Genomic DNA, 17819 nt, shown 5'->3' on the forward strand with positions numbered 1-17819 from the left:
AACATCTTATTTTATAGACATTTAAAACACTGAAGCGTGACATACTAAGGTATTATCAGGAGTGCACTACGCACATATCATTGTTAAAATAAATTTTGTCATTAAAACAAATAAATAAAAGCATTTCTTAAACCCAAAACGATAAAATTCATTCTGCAATATTGTCCTCTTTTCTTCTTAGGATTTTCCTAAGTTTTCACCACCCACAAAAAATATTGTTTCCTAAAGGTAGGATAAAAATTTTCTTAAGTGACATCTTTTTCAAGATTTTTACGACATCATGCAAACAAAAATACCAATCACACAAGGAAAGATTAATTTACTATTACATAAAATTTGGTAGGAAATTTCCTATCTATCAGAGGTGACTTCTTAAGAATTTGAATTTTATACATAACTGAATTCTCTGGAGAATGCCAAACATTCCATTCACTTATGGTTCTACTGATAAATTTTGTAGCATATGTAGTATATGAAAATATGAGGTATATACTTAAAATGCAAAACTTAACCACAAAACTTTGGATTTTTAGCACATTGCCTAGCATATGTGTCTTGTTTTTCTTGTTCGAGAATAAGTGCCAGCATTCTCATAATATAATTATCTCAACTATTTCAGCACATGATTTTAATCAGCAAGATTGTGAACCTGACAGAACTAAGCCCTCTGTGTCAATTAATGGAGATATTAATATTTCCTTTATTTAATTCAGCAATTTTTTAATCTGTTAAACAGATTGGCATTTGCTGTCACAGTTTTATTAATAAAATGACACACCATAATTTTACTTTTAATTGGTCTTAGGTCAACAACTCTGTAATTTTTGAAGCTCTCTCCCGCCAAAGTGAAAAATAATAACTGTTTACCTCCTTGATACAAAGAAAGAATAACACACATTAAGATTCTCAATTGTCTTTCTAGTCTAGATTGATCAATTCCTTCATTTCACAAAGATTTATTTAAAAAAATACTATATTCCCAGGACAAATGCCTACAAAATTTATTTCAACACACCACACTAAGATAAATTGTAAGGCAGATTTAAAAAGGAGGATAGTGAGACCAATTTACTTCCTTCTGTCTTCCAAGTGAAAACCCTTTCCAAGAGACAGACAACTTACCCAATATCTTCACTTCTTTGTCTAAGCATAGGATCACTGGCAGCCTTCTGCATTCTCTAACCTGAATAATTTTCAATAACTTTCTATATGATATAAATCAACTGTGTATAATTACTTGCTCATTTGACACCATTCCAATTTTTTTCAACTAGTTATAAAGCATTTGTGTGAGCACACACTCAAATTTTCATGTGTTTGCTAGATAAAATGGATTTAATTTGATACTTGGTTCCAAGTTATTGGGAATATTTATAGTGTATGTCTAGTGCTATCTGAAATAAAAAACCTAGATCCCACAGAAATAAAAATCTGAAAATAAAATGGAATTACCAAAGAGAAATGTCAAAAGCTCTTCTTTTCTGCCTCTGTTGACATTTTCCCTATATATTGTTACTATAACAACATGTGTTATAGTAATAAGAAGGTTGAATGAAATGGAAAGGTGATGTAAAAGATACTTTCTCTGTACAGGAGTCTACAGAATTGGAGAAAAGGTCTAATTCTATAAATTAAGCTGGGATGTGCAATTTTCAGTTCCCAGGATGCAGTAACCATTCATATATCTATCTTCTTCACATTAATTCAGAACTGTACTGGCATCACAACTCTTAATGCGACCAACTTCTTGGAAATAATAGCGCCTATGAGACAATTATGTACAGAATTGCTGTGGAATGACTGCTTCTTTGGGCATTAGCAAGGCTCATAAGAGGAAGTACCATATTGTTTAGTGATGAAAAGTTTACCAATAAGAGTCAGAAAAAGGGCATATTTCGGGTCCAAAGAGTTCATCTGTTAAGTACATTAAACACATAATAAGGACAAATTAAAAGGTAATATATTTCAGGTGAATAAATTACCTATATTTTCTCCTAGTAATACAAACTTAAGCCCCCAATTTCAATGAATATTTTTACCAACATGCCAATGGAGATGGAATAAGAAAAGGATGGATATATTCATTCAGTAAGTACATTACAATTATTAGGGAAATAATTTCAACTAGATCAATGGGATAATTTGATAAATAAGCATAGCTTTAGGTATTCAAAAAGAAGGACCCAGTTTCCCACAGCTTTCTTAATAAAGCACAGTGGAAATGTAAATCTCTTTTCAGGTTTATTTACTGAAGAACTGTGTTCACAATTCTTACATAAACACTCTCTAGCAATTAAGATCCTCTCACTTCCCATGCCAGCCTGCTTCCTTAGACTGCATTGCCTGAACTCATTTATACTATGCTTACAGTGTGTTTACATATCTGTTCTCAATCACCTACCTGACACACGCCACTACTTTTCACTTACCTGTTGAGAGTTTTACTAGTATTGACTTACCTTTGGGTTATTCCTGCTGTGACACTTAACTAGATCACTGTTCAACTTGCACAATAATCTAGAGAAAGGTATCCCATACAATTCAGTTATTATCCTCCATGGAACATAGCTAGTGACTACCTGGAGATAACACTCTCCTTCTAGAAATACAACTATTTTTCAACTTTATGATAGATTTGAAATTATAAAATTGTGACATTATAGTGACCATTAGGGCATAATGGCTCAAACCATCCACAAGAATGCAAAGCATATAAACCATAAATTTCTACAAGAATCACTAGCTTATTTGTCTCTTGTGTTTTCTGCTGCAATTCTCCCTCCCTCCATGATAGGAGAATGTGTAATCATAAATCTGTGTTGGCTGCAGTGTCAAAGCAAGATTACACTAGGGGAAGAATCAAGTCCTTGCTCTATTGGAGCCGACAAAGACAATAGCATCAATCTGACCCTTTCATAACCTCTATCTCCTGGACACATTCTCTCATCTCTCATGGAAAGTGTGAGCAGATCCACCTATCATGTTTTTGCCCAATAAAGTGGCATGTGTTTGCAGAACATCTTGTTTTCCTCTTATTCATATTTTGACTTGGCATTTATTGCAGCAGTTGGGTGGAAAAAAAAAAAAAGCCACAGTCTGATTTGTCTGCAACAGACAGTCTAATTAAATTGAAGGGGAGGGACAGATGCACAAAGCTGCTGAACTGTTCATAATACAAAACATGGCAGCTTCAGTTTGAAAAAATCTAGCAAGATGTTGCCAACAATTTCTGCTCAGTGAACTAGCTGAAGTATGTAATTATGTTAAGTTCCCTTATTTTAATTCCAATTTCACATATATTGCTGATGCATCTGAAAAGAGCTTAGAGGACCATTATTTGGGCTGTGATAAAAGAATGATAGACACATGATTCACAAGTGCTGTATCTTTTTTTATGACTCAGATTTTTCAATATTAAAAGTGGTATTTTTACAAAATAAATATTTATGCATAGGTTTTTCTTCATGTTTAAAAAATTTTCCCTATATGATTCAAATCAACAGCAGCTCTTTGCTACTCAGGAATGGTATGTAATCAAGAGCACCTTCTGCTTCTGTAATATTGAAAACCTGAAACAAACCTTATGAACATGAGCTCTCTTGAGCAGAAACAAAGACTACTTGGATCTCCAGTGTTTTATAATCTGTACTTCCAGTGTAACATTTTTTTTTTTTTAAGTTGCTGTGAACATTCATTTAGCTACAGTGGAATGCAATGCTGATCTCATGCTCATCTGTTTCTCTTTTTCATTCCATCCTACCTCAAAAGTTATAAAGGCCACAGACAATACCAACTATTATTGTGAATGTTTACATATTTGTAGATAATGCAGGCTGCATACAAAGTCCACTTTTTCAGAATAATTTGCAAGCTTCACACTCTCATTTGAATGCAAAAAATTTTAAGAGTCAGTTGATGCAATAATCATCATTTAAAAACATTTGGGCCTCCCCGGTGGCGCAGCGGTTGAGCGCTGGGTTGCGAAGCTGCCCGCGGCCTCTGCGGTGCCGGTTCGATCCCTGGCTGCTCCCCGGCCACCGAAGGAGGGTCCCACATGGCGCGCAGACCTCTCCTGCCGCCCGCTGCTCCCCTCAGCAGTGTACTTCGGTCCTTCCGCCTGCTCTGCTCCCTGCTCTGGCTCTGGTGAATTCTCTCACCCTCCCGCGCTTCTGACTGTACCCAGTGCATGTATAAACAAAAACAAAACAAACAAACAAACAAATAAATAAAAAAAACATGCCTCTATTAAAAAAAAAATAAATAAAAAAATAAAAACATTTACTGAAAAGTTGAAACAACACAAAGATTTCTAATTGAAATAAACTCCAAATAGTGCCAAATTCTTCATAGAAGAGAAGATATTTATGTTTGTTTCATCTTCAACAAAATTAAGCTGAGAGTAACAAATAAAACAAAAAAATATGACCCATGATCAAGAAAGGCAAGAATCAACGAAGATCTCGTGAAAAAAAATATATACAACATGCATGAAGAAATGGAAGGTTCAACAAAGATGTGGAAGTTATAAAAAAAGGAAATATTGTAAATTATAAATATATCAAAATAATATGTGAGCAAATGCTTACAACACTTTAAGGTTGTTTTAATAGGCAATACAAAATATATCTCCAATAAATAAGAGGAAATAAGGCATATTGTGACGATTTACCTATAACTGTTATTCCTACACAATAAATCTTACACAGAACTATATGAAACCTAATTAGAGATGACAACCTTAACACAAGCCATAGCCCCCACTCCTTGAAAACATATTTAAAAAATCTTTTGAAAGAGGAATAAACCCAAGGAACAAAGAGTGAAACATGCTGGAAGCTACAACCAGATGGAAAAGTAACAACTGATTAAATACATTCAAGAAAACTGCATCTTGTTGAAACAAGGAAACTTGAGAATCCCTCATATGACCCAATGCTTACCAAAGAATCAATGACTCAGGAACCGGCAGTGTCAGTTCTTTTGAGTTGGAATAAAGGTAGTGGAATAACATCAGAAGATTAATTGAAAGATTATTTTTTTTTAATTTCTTTATTGTTATTGAAGTATCATTGTCCCACATTCTTGCTATTGTTTTGACAGTATAAGTTTTCACCTCTCAGGTGTAGACACTGTAACACTCCCACCCCAGAAGCACCCACCATCCTCCATCACAGTCCATTGTGGTCTCCCTCCACCCACTTTCTCATCACTATCTCTCCCCTCCAAAACCACAGATCTATGGTCAGCTTTTAAGGGTTGGTTTGAAAGTTTTTGTCTGATCCTTTGTTTGGTTTTTCTATCTTCCACCTATAAGTGACACCATCCAGTATTTATCTTTCTTCTTGAAAGCTTACTTAGATTTTCAGGTTACCTCCCTTCCTCTGTATTGCTAAGGATCTGCTCCTTCCCCAGCACACACACTCACACACACTGCCACTAGGGAGATGATGTCATTTATTTTTTTTTTTAATTTTTATTTTTTGAGATGATGGCTTTTATTAACAGGAAAGGGAAAATTAAAAATCTCTGCTCTAAATTGAAAACTAGAGTACCACACGAAATTGAAGGGACATTTAAATACTCTATGTATTATCTCACCAGGATTTCAGAACTGGAAGCCATAATTATGTCCTCCAAATGACTTGAAAGAGTTTTCCAAGTAGTCTGCCAGCTCAGGAAAAATGTATTGAAAGTAATGACATCAAGGATCTTCCTGATAAGCAACACTGCTAGATGATCGCATAGGAAAGCCCACATGTGCAGAGTACCCAATTAATTTTTAAGATTCTCTTTTAAATATGAGTCTACAAAGATGAACAAAAATTGAGGCACATCTCTGTTATGAAAGACAAAAGCCAAGACAAACAGAACCAAGTAACAGAGAAGAGAGACTACAAAAAGGGGGAAATAACATATATGCACAAAAGGAACATGTAAAAATCAAAGAAATAAGTCCTTGTAAAATAGATATGTGATATTAGAAACAAACAAATATTGATTGGATGAATGGAAGATAAAGTTAAAGAAATTTTCCATAATATAGAGCACTGAAAGAACAAATAAGAGAGGGAAAAAAATAAGCTATAAGATAGAGGACTAATACAGAGTTCTTAAAATTCAAATAATAGGTGTTTCAAAAAGAGACAACAGAGAAATAGAAAGGAAGGGAAATAAAAAGGCAAAAAAATTCAAGAAAATGTTCTAGAGCTTAAAGTCATACCTGGAACTCTGTGCAATGGATGAAAATAACCTCACCAAATAGGATTGTCTTATGTGGACACTTAGGGCAGAAACAAGTTTGGGGTCAACATCATAGAAAACAATGTCAACTTCCTTTCACAAGTGCTTCTGTATTGGTGCCCTATATGTGTGCACCTCAGGGGCCCCGGTCAGCAATCTATGCCACTATGGATTTTTTTTTTATTTACTTTTAAAAACTTCCAACTCAGTTTCTTTTCTTTTTTTAATTGATTTTTTTTATATTTTTTATAACATTGTTCACTTTTAAACAATATTTGCTTCTCCCCACACCCTCAGGTGTAGTCCCCATAGAGTTTCCTTCATCAATGCACCCATGCACCATCATCTCAGTCCCCTGTGCTCGTCCCTCCCTCCCTCTGATACTTCTCCAGCTTCCTCCCCTGCAGTATGTCTCTGGTTTATAATTGCCTGTTTTTGCTTTGTTGTGTTTTGTACGGTTATTATTTTTTTTACACTGATGTCTTATTGGGTTCCCCTATATTCCTGCTGTAAGTGAAACCATCCGATATTTTTCTTTTTCCTTCTGGCTTATTTCACTGAGCATAATTCCTTCTAGCTCCCATCCATGTTGCTGCAAATGGCATGAGTTTATCTTTTTTGATTGCTGAATAATATTCCATTGTGTATATATACCACATCTTCTTGATCCAGTCATCTATTTTTGGACATATGGATTGTTTCCAGGTTTTACCTACTGTAAACAGTGCTGCAATAAATATAGGTGTACAGGTAGTCTTTTGAATCAATGTTTTTATGTCCTTTGAGTAGATCCCTAGGAGTGGAATTGCTGGGTCATATGGTCGCTCCCACTCTGGGTTTTTAGAACACAGGATAAAGAGAAGATCCCATGATGTTTTTGGGTAGAGGAGGAGGCTTCACGTAAATGTACTGAATTTCTCAACTGCAACACTTAGAGCTCAAAATAAGCAAAGTCTTGAAAACGTGGAGGGAAAAATATTGTCCAACTTAGAATCTTATAAAAAGCCAAACAAGTAATAGAAGCAAACAAACAAATAAATGACAAAGATATTTTCGTTCCTGCAAGTTATCAACTGATGTATTTCCCAATGTGCTGCAGAAGCTCCTGGCCATCTGATCCTGCAAAATCAGGAAGAAAAACAGAAATGTGAAAACCATGAGACCCATGAAACTGCAGATATGAATTAAGAGACAGACAAAGAGAATTCTCAGTATGATTGCATGATAAGGTATTAACATAAAATTCATCAGATCTATGGATGAACTGAAGTGGATAGGAACAGGAAACTTCTGGAAAGTATTTCTTCAAAAATGTGAAATTGACAGAAAAAATGTGATAAAATGAAATAAGACTTTATAAAATTGGGGAACAAATTAGTGATAGATAAGTAATAGGTTTAGAAAACTAAGCAAACATTAAAAATAGCAGTTATTAACGTTAAGGGGAAAAAGCAAAATTATGAAAGTAATCAAAATATAGCACAGCATCGGTTAAGAAAGCAATCACAAATCATGCAAGTTAAATAATGTGACTATTAAATATTAATGTGTGAATCATGATGTAGGATTGTGGGACTGCTCTATTAACAAAGCCTATGAAAATTTCTCTCTTTAAACTGTGTTCAGAATACATGAAAAAAAACTGCAGAAAGTAGAATATCTACATTAAGTATAGTATGTGGAGTCTTCTAATTAGTAATTTGTTGTAAACTAGTGCTGATATCTATGGTAGCTGTCCATATGTACATGGACCACTTTCTCAGTTCTTAATGAACATTTGTGTTTTCTGCATCTACTTGCTGGTCAGTCAACATGCCTAATTCTTAGTACTAGTCCCTGGGATCTACAAAATGTACCCTCAGTCTGCCTAAATCTTTGGGCTCTATTTGAAAATGGACTTTCAGAAACCAGTGATGCCACCTAAATTGATTTCAAATGCCACCTCCACCTAAAAACTTGTAGTTCTTTGAATCCTATAATTAGGACAATGGCAATATCATTTCGTGGTTAAAATCTTTGGGGTGGTTTAGAATCTGCAAGTGGACTACCTGGATTCAAGTTACTACCTGGATTCAGTAGAAGTTACTACTTCTACTGCATTAGGGAGTTGGTTAACCAAACTGAACCCAGTTTGTTGATTTATAAAGTGGGAATAATAGCTACTACTACCTCAAAGGATTAAATGTTAGGTAAAACAATCTAAGTAATGAGTGTATTGAAGTACTTGGCATTTAGTAAGTTCAAAGGAAGTCTTAGCTATTATTTTTATCTTCTCAGCTGTAAGTTTAAAGGTTTATCATTCCCCCTAAACAATCCAGCTTCTTCAATAGCCTGGGACACTGAGTTTCCAGTATTCCCAACTGTCCAGCAACTTGGAACTTGGGATTTTTAGGCAAATGGGTCTACAGGGGCTTCCTGTCACCTTCCAGTCATTCCCCAAAATAAGTCTGCAAATTGGATTAAACAGCCAACTTCGATTACATAGGTGAAAATGGTTTCAACACCCTAAAACACCTTCTGTAAAAAAAAAAAAAAAATACAGGACCATGTTCAAGCATAGTGAAAACAAAATGAAATTCCAAAGTTATGATGTTAACTTTTTATTAGATATATTATGGTCCTACATAATATTCTGGAAAACCTGAAAGGAAAGTAAATATATAAAGAAAATGAAAATTAAAATATTGAACCAATCTGAGCAAAAGAGAAAGAATAAACATAAGATTTAAAGAATCAACAAAAGTTTTCTATCTATAAGGACAGCATAAATACACATAATTAAAAGTCACTAATAACCTAAAATGTGGCTGCAATTTCACTGTACCTTTCTTCTCAGAGTCCTCAAGTACCAAGCACCTGAAAATAATCTGAAATATCTTTGTTTTCTTTTTAACTTTAGTTTACCATTGTTTTTGTTTATAATAAGATGCTGAGAACAAGAAAAGAGGAACTATTTAAAGGAAATGGTGCTAAGGACCTAACAAACATAATTTTAATTTGTGTCAAGGTATCTCAGAGTATTTTTGCAACTAGATGCAATTATAATGCGTAAGATATACCAGTAAATGATGCATATGACATTTTAAACTTGAATCACAGTCTTTTGTTTAGCTATTAAACAGTTTGCTACTGTTTAATAAGAAAAGCCTTTATTTGGTGAAATAATGAGGAATAACATTTTTTTCTCCTCCACTCATGGTTTGGAATCCAAAAAGCAGACTGAGATACAAATGAAAAGGGTAGTTAGACTGCCATCTAGTACACATTTTTCTGTATAGCATAATTTCCAAAGCTGTTTGAATAACATTTCTAGCATTGAAACAAATATGTGCTTAAATATTATTGTTTTTTAATGTATAGAAAATTATATATGGACTGTATTTTTTTACTCTGACAAGTTCTTCTAAATATGAAATATGAGTGTTTCAACTTATTAGTACTTCATTCACTTTGTTAACTGCTATTGTCTCCATGAAGGACTAGGAGAAACCTGTCTCTCATCCAAAGGCCTTTTCAAGTACCTCTGTATGTCTTTCCTTAATACATCTCCTTCCAAGTTGCCCCAAATCCCAGCATGCAAGTCAAAGCCAGAAACGGAAGATTCCCCCAGAGCCCATCTGTCTTCTGTGCAATAGTTTGACCTGATCATGCATCTCCATCCCTAGTTGCCAGTAATTCCCATGCTCAGGAAGTCCTGTTTATGACACACTGGAGCCTGTGACTACATATAAGTGGGGGCAGGGAAAATGTCATCTCCCTTTTACAGAGGTGTGTCTAACAAACTGGCCCAGTAAGAGTATTGTAATGTACTAGGATTTTCTTCAAAAACCTCATTTGAAATATTAACCACTTATTTTCTTTCTCTTGAAAGTATACAAGGATTTGAGCCAGCAGTCTCCCAGGATTCAACATGCTTTGTAAATGTACTTGCCTTTTATAAGAAGGCACTGTTTCATTGGCACAAGAACAGTAATGCTCATGACTAACATTAATGGAAGTATTTCCATTACTGGTTGTACTATTCTGTGACCTGCCATCTATTTGTAAGCCTCCTGCCACTTGCCATATAGTCCTATAAAATATCTACTCTATTTTCAACCACCATGGCTGAAAGACACTGAAAACACCCCAATATTGCATCTGAAATGAGTAAAATAAAGCAATATTTTAGGATGTAGCTTTAACACTTTTAAAGTGGCATTAAAACTTGATAAGAAAATGTTCTCAATTGCCATGAGTTACAAATTGGTTAGAATCCCAAGGAAATTTAATAATAGAACAGAAACCCCAGGTCTCTCATTTATCCTTGAGGCTCTTACTGCAAAAGAAATGCTCTGCTTTGGTCCATGGTAAAAATTTGGCTAACCATGGACATGTATTTCAGGCTATTTAATTTGATTTAAACACACACATTTTAACTGAGGTCCCATTAGGCTCAAGAACAGACTTGAATCTCAAAAAACAAATAAATCATAGTATTTATCATGAGCAACTTATCATATGTTGATAGAAATTTCAGTTGGAAAAAACATTCAAAAGTTTGAAAGGTGAATTTACAATAGCCAAGATACGGAAATAACCCAAATGCCAAAAAATAAAAAATAAAAAGATAAGAGGGTAAAGAAGATGTGTACAAATACACAATAGAATATTACTGAACAAGGACCTTCCTGGTGGCGCAGGCAGTTCAGCACTGCACTGTGAAACTGTCCACAGCCTCTGCAGTGAGGGTTCGATCCCAGCTGGCAGGGGAGAAACCCATATGGCGCAGCAGATTTCTCCTGTCTCACCCACTGCTCCCCTCAGCAGTGTATTTCGTCAGTCTGCCCGTTCTGTTGCCCGCTCTATCTCTGGTGAATCCTCTCACCCTCTGCACATCTGGCCTGTACCCCGGTTCTTGTATAAATAAATAAATCTTTAAAAAAAAAAAAAAACCTCAACAATCAATAAAAGGTAGACTCATGTAGATAAAGCTAAGTGAAATGAGTCAGGAGAAAGTTAAATACCGTGCAGTATCACTAATACATGGAATATAGAGAAACCAAAATAAGAACCAGAGTTAACTCTCCACCTCTTGAAAACTGAATGTAACTGAGGCATCCAAAGCAGGAGGAGGAACATGAAAAAAGAGCACAGGGGGCGCAAAGGTGGTGGACTATGGATGGATTTGGTGGTGCCTAGCCTGTGGGAATGATACCTACTGGGGAGAACCCTAACATTATCATAATTAAGAGAATAAATTAAAATTTTATAAAAAAGGTTGAATAGTCAATCCTCCCTGATTATTTGTTCTAAGTTAGGTAATTACACAATTACACAACTGAAAATATTTCAACAATAGGAAAAAAGTTAGTTATTGTACATGCCAATTTAATACATGGTTCTCTGGTTTTGTTATAAATTGGACCACTTCAATATTAGTCAAAGAAAACAGTGTATTATAGGGCCTCCCCGGTGGCGTAGCAGTTGAGCGCTGGGTTGCGAAGCTATCCGCAGCCTCTGCAGTGCCGGTTCGATCCCCAGCCACCGGAGAGGGTCCCACATGGTGCGCAGGAACTCTCCTGCCACCCACTGCTCCCCTCAGCAGTGCACTTCGGTCCTTCTGCCTGCTCTACTCTCTGCTCTGGCTCTGGTAAATTCTCTCACCCTCCAGCGCTTCTGACTGTACCCAGTGCTTGTATAAATAAAAATAAATAAATAAATCTTTAAAAAAAAGTGTATTATGTTTAATTTAAAGATATAATAGTTTTACTCAATGGCAAAGTTTTGAATTATCAAACACCTTAAAATACTAATGAATGAGGGAATGAGATTAAACTTTTTTAGTAATCTCTGCATTGTAGTGGACTAGTATTAAAACAACTGACAAAATCATAACTGCAATAATTTTAAGATAACTTAAGAATATTTGACAAGTTATTCATTTCATTCCTCTGTGTATTAGGTTTCTTTTCAATAATGTTTTATCTATTGTCAGAATATTTAATTTTGAAAGACAAGTTCAAGTTAGCAACTCTATTCTGTTGCCAGATTTGAGGTAAATCCATTTTAACCTACAGCAATGGTCATCAACAACTTTCATTCAGTCATACTTCACCTCAAGACTTATTTTAATGGAAGGAGTCTGTGAGGATGTGAATCCTAAAAGAAACAAAATTAATTATTTATGCCTATTTCAAAATATTGACAATTCAGCTAAAGCTGGATTCTGAATACACAGGAATTCCTGGAGTCATAGAATGTGTGCAATAGAGGACCTCAGCATCAATGGCATATAGTCGATAAGCAGACTGATGTTCAGATAAATTAAATGATTTGAATAAGACTATACAGCATGTCAATAGCAACTGAGATTTTAACCTAGGACTTTTGACTCTTTTAATTGTTATTAAAATTGTTGTTAAAACATAATGTAGATTTTTTAATATTTATTTATTTATTTATTTTTAGTTATTTTATTTTATTTTAATAAATTTTATTTTTATATTCCCCATACAATTGCAACCCCCTTATTTTGACCCCAATCCCTCCCCTCCCCAGGCCCCGCCCCCCATAGAGTGTCTCTGGTTCATAGTTTTTTGTTGATGTTGATTTTCACTTTCTTATAGTTATTCATTTTCCTGGTCCCTTATTTAAGTTTTCTAGATTCCTGCTATGAGTGAGACCATCCAGTATTTTTCTTTTTCTTTCTGGCTTATTTCGCTGAGCATGATCCCTTCCATGTTGCTGCAAATTGCATGTGTTTATCTTTTTTGAATGCTGAGTAATACATAATGTAGATTTTAAAGTTTGACTACATAGACCTCTAGATTTATGTAGTTGATAGAATTTATAATCAGGAATCTTGCCATTTTTTCTAAAAATTTAGATAGAAAATTTTCCTTTTGTTTAATTTTTTTTCTTTTATTGAGGTAACATTGGTTTAAAATACCATTTATGATTCAGAGGTATAGCATCACACACTTTCAGAGGTTTGTTACCATATCACACCACACCCACCAATAAGGTACCCTAGCCTTCCTCCATTGTCCATTGGACACCCTCCGCACTTTGCTCTGCTCATCACTTTTCCCCTCTGCTCTCAAATTTCTAGGGGTTGTTATTGGCTTGGTTTTATCTCAACCTTTGTTTTGTTTCTCTTGATTATACATGTAACGTGAAACCCTCTGGTATTTATGTCTTATTCTTTCTCACTTACATCACTTAGCATAATCCCCCCAGTTCTAAGAGTTTATCATTTTTAATGTTGAGTAATATTCTATTCTGTATATATGCCACATTTTTTTAATCCTCTCATCTATCCTTGGGTCTAGGTGTTTCATTTCTTGGCTATTATAAATAGTGTGAAAAGGGACTTAGGTGTACAATATAGTCCTTCAAATTAGCGTTTTTTGCATTTTTGAGGTAGATACCTAGGAGTGGATTTCTGGATCATATGGTGGATCTTCTTTTAATATTTTGGGATATCTCCATATTGTTTTCCGTAGAGACTAGATCTGTCTACATTCCTACCACAGTGTATAAGGGTTCCTTTTTCTCCACATCCTTGACAACACACTGTTTCAAGTCTTTTTGATATGGGTCATTCTCACAGGTGTGGGGTGGTATCTTTTTGTGGTTTTGATTTTGATTCCCTGACAATAAATGATTACCAGAATTTTTTCATGTGCCTGTTGGTCATATGTATGCCTACTTTTGAGATATGCCTATTTATCTCTTGTGCTCATTTTTTGCTTGGTTAATTCGCTTTCTTTGTCTTGATTGGTACAAGTTCTTTCGCTTTCTTTGTCTTGATTGGTACAAGTTCTTTGTAAATGCTGTATTAGTCCTATGTAAGATGTATGGTGTGCAAATATTTTCTCTCATCCAGTGGAGTGTCTTTTTTAGTCATCATGCAAGAACTTAAGGTTGGGGTTGCTAAAGGAATTGAAAGGCAAAACTACTAAAGTACTTATGTTTCCCCATGACTCCATCAATAACTCTTCAAGAACTCTAAGTGTTCCAACTAGCATCTGGGTGTGCATTTGGTGATCGTCAGTATAGGATAAGTAAATAAGTGCATGTCTCAAAAGGATAATTCATCAGAAACTAGAATTCTGGTAGTAAGCATAATGCAGTACGTACAGATGCTGATTTTTAAGGCTGTACACCTGAAACCTATATAATGTTTTACACCAATGTTATTTCAATTTAAAAAGGTATTATCCCCATATCAAAAAATCAAATATATTTCCTCAAAATACTTAGTAATCTATTTTAGAAATCTGTCACCACTTTTATCAACCTTTGTACAACAACTTAGTCATTAAAAAAATCATAGTTAAGTTAATGCAACTTGTTTGAACTACCTAACAGACAGATACCAACCACTGTATTATATAAACGAGACACTGAGATGACTATGGTTTGACATTTGTTCTCAAAGTGCTCAAATGAAAAAAATAGACATCCACCAATCTGGGAGATAACGTGGTCCTTTCACTGTGAAATCATAATCTAAAATTTTAATTTATATAAATGCAGTTACGAAGGCTGCAGTACACCTCACTTCACCTAAAACACTTTACATCTTTCATTTAAAAATTTATGAAACAGTAAGTCAGAAGCCAATTCTATCAAAGGGTGTGGCATTAGTTACCAAGGGTTAGATCTTTTTTACTGCTCTGAAAAGTTGAATGTGATTTTCATGCAAAACATACTTAAATGTTATATTAGCATTCCCCAAATGCTTCTCCTTTCCATCTGTGTTGATAAGCATTCAAATATGTCCACCAAAGACATTTTTACATTATTTTTTCGAATGTGAACCAATTTTAATTTAGCAGGCAATTATTTTGAGTGAGTGGAAGCTAAATACATGACTCTTTACCTAATTTGCTCTAGTTAATATTAATTCCTAGCAAGTAATTGCTTCGGTAACTGTAAGTATAAAGGAGCTTGTGGTTCCACATGCCTCCCTACCACACACGCTGACGCAGTGATGCTGAATTTGAACTGCCATCCTCCCAGAGAAGGAATGCTGAGATATCAATGAAACCTTCTGTTCCTTTCATGTAAAATATGCTTTATTTTCACATAAGACTCACCAGAATGAAGGAAGACAGTGGGATTGAAGCATTTCATGACCACAAATTTAAGGAAATGCTGAAAGATGCATTTCAAAATGCCAGATCTGTGACTCATGTCTGTGACTTTCTTTAAGACATGCCTCACAATTTACCTTTTAAAGAAACCTTTCCTTCTACTCCCATCTGTGAGTAAGGTGACCTTCTAGTTTATAGTCTAACTGAAACTGTTGAGAGTGAAATGGGGCTATAAATAACAGGGTTGAGACAACAAGCATACACCGGATTGTCCCTGCTAAACAGGAAAGGATAGCCACCCTGTCCTTGAAGTGAACAATACCCTTCTCATATTTACTGTAGGTCTTACTTATTTGGCATTAGGTATATGCTACTGGTGTTGCTTTTATTTTATGAGTGTTCTGTTTGGTTTATAATGTGCTTTGAGGGAAAAGAAAATGCCTATTAATTGTTTGTTTCTCCATATCTTTACATAGCATGCATTCACTCGTTATGTTTAAGGCAATGAATGCTTTAAGAGTTAATGTTTAATTAATGTTTGCCAAAGCAATCTGTATTAGCTGGAGTTCTCTAGAGACCCAAAGACACAAAGTCAATAGTTTGTTATATATATGAAATAATGAATGAGTGTGTGCATGTGCTATATGTTTATTATTTATGTAAGGAATTGACTCATGCAATTATGGAAGCTGAAAAGTCTCAAGACTTGTAGTTGGTGAGATCCAGATTCAGAAGAGCTAATGGTATAGTTCTTCTTCATGTTCACAGGTTTGAGAATCTGAAGAGCCAATGACATAAGTTTCAGTCCAAAGGACAGATGGTGGGGACCACGTAAAATCAAGTTTTCGATTCAACTTCAAAGGCAGGAAAACACTGATGTCTTAGCTAGGCATTCTGGAAATTCTTCCTACTTGTAGGACAGTCAGGCTTTCTGTTTCGTTCAGGCCTTCAACTGACTGGAAAAGCCCAGCCATTCTGGTAAGGACAATCCACTTTACTCACTCTGCTGATTCACAGACATACACAGAATTATGTGTGCTTGAATATCTAAGAACTCAGTAGCCCAGTCAAATTGATACATAAAATTAATGAAAGTGACTTCAGTTAATGTTAACATATCTTAACCTGTGTGATTGATTTTGGCTAAGTGTAGAGTGGTTTATTTCTACTAGATGATAATAAAATCTTCACTGCTTCACTGGATTTCCCCACAGTACCTGGTCTTATACTTGTTAATGCTATTAATAAAAACAACTTAGGAAGTGTGAAGGTAGAAAGGTTAAGAGGGTACCATTTCTGCCTTCAGAGACCTGAATGTCTTATTTGGAAGAAGAGATGAGTACACATAAAAGTGACTCACTGTCGAGTCAATAAATCATGCAATGTCTGCAATATAAACAGAAAATACAAAACAGCATGGTGGAAAGTGAAAACACTTGCAATCTGACTCCTGTGCTGAGTAACTTCTCTAGCATTTCAGAGCAACTGCCTCTGAATTTACTCCATGAATTAACAGCTGTGTGATCTCTCACTTTCAGAACTTCATTTACTCTGCTGTAAAATGTGAATAGTAATAAACTATCGTCATATAACTCTTAGACTCAAATATATGTGTGGCACAGGCACATAATAAACATTTCAACAAATTGTTATTGTTATTATTATCATTGACATTAACATTATCGTTCATACCAACAACTATGATTTTTCAGCCTGCCTTTCTTCATTACGTTATCATTAATGTGAAGAATAGTACCCTGGAAGGATTGTTATAAAGAGCAAATGATATCATGTATGTTTAAATATTTAGTTAAATTAGAACATTATACTAATTACAAGTACTGTTGTCATTACTGTGACATGCGGTAGAAAAACACCTCAGATGGTATAACTGTGCCTTTTATTCTAGAAGTATTTATAATTGACAAGTGTTTGAACCAACAAATGATTCAAGGAACTGTTCTTTAAAATATTTCCATTATTTTGCTACATTCCTTTCTTATATTCTTTTAGAGGAATGCATAATTGGGCATGAAGCTGAAAATTTCCAAATACAAAGTTGCAACAGCCAGAAGAATATTTGTGAAAAACATAGAAAGTCTAAAATGAGAGCGGCATTGTCCGAAGGCCCTCACACAGGAGGATTTTTCCCTTTTGACCAAAAGCCAGAAGTCATTATCTCTTAGTGGAAAGGAAATATGAAAAATGCATATATAGCAGAAACAACCTAGTAAAGACTATGCTTCAGCTAATAAGAAATAGAAATACAACATCCACAGACATATAGTTGAACTTTCCTTCATCTAAGACTAATTTTTAGCAGATTCAGACAAAAAGTCTCACCTGATGCATTAGAATCTCAGGCCCATTATAAATATGGGATCATCTGAAGCATACCGACTTGCATACCCACACAGTCATGAGGAAAAAATGTAGAAGTAGGAGATGAAAAAACAAGATTCAAAAAAGAGAGGAGTGACGAAATATTAATAGTCT

The 17819-nt window shown here is 34.9% G+C and overlaps 1 long non-coding RNA gene across 2 annotated transcripts in view; it reads right to left on the reverse strand.

The window, feature by feature from the left end:
* Positions 1-6170: 6170 nt before the first annotated feature.
* Positions 6171-17819, reverse strand: part of LOC119260934 (uncharacterized) — a 70279-nt gene continuing 58630 nt past the window's right edge. For both annotated transcript variants that reach the window (XR_008549245.1, XR_005128859.2), the window contains exon 3: positions 6171-7359. This is a non-coding gene — a long non-coding RNA (uncharacterized LOC119260934). The remainder of the gene's footprint in view (positions 7360-17819) is intronic.

Source organism: Talpa occidentalis, unplaced genomic scaffold, assembly GCF_014898055.3.
Source record: "Talpa occidentalis isolate TD23 unplaced genomic scaffold, MPIMG_talOcc4v2.1 talOcc4.6, whole genome shotgun sequence".
NCBI classification, from domain to species: domain Eukaryota; kingdom Metazoa; phylum Chordata; class Mammalia; order Eulipotyphla; family Talpidae; genus Talpa; species Talpa occidentalis.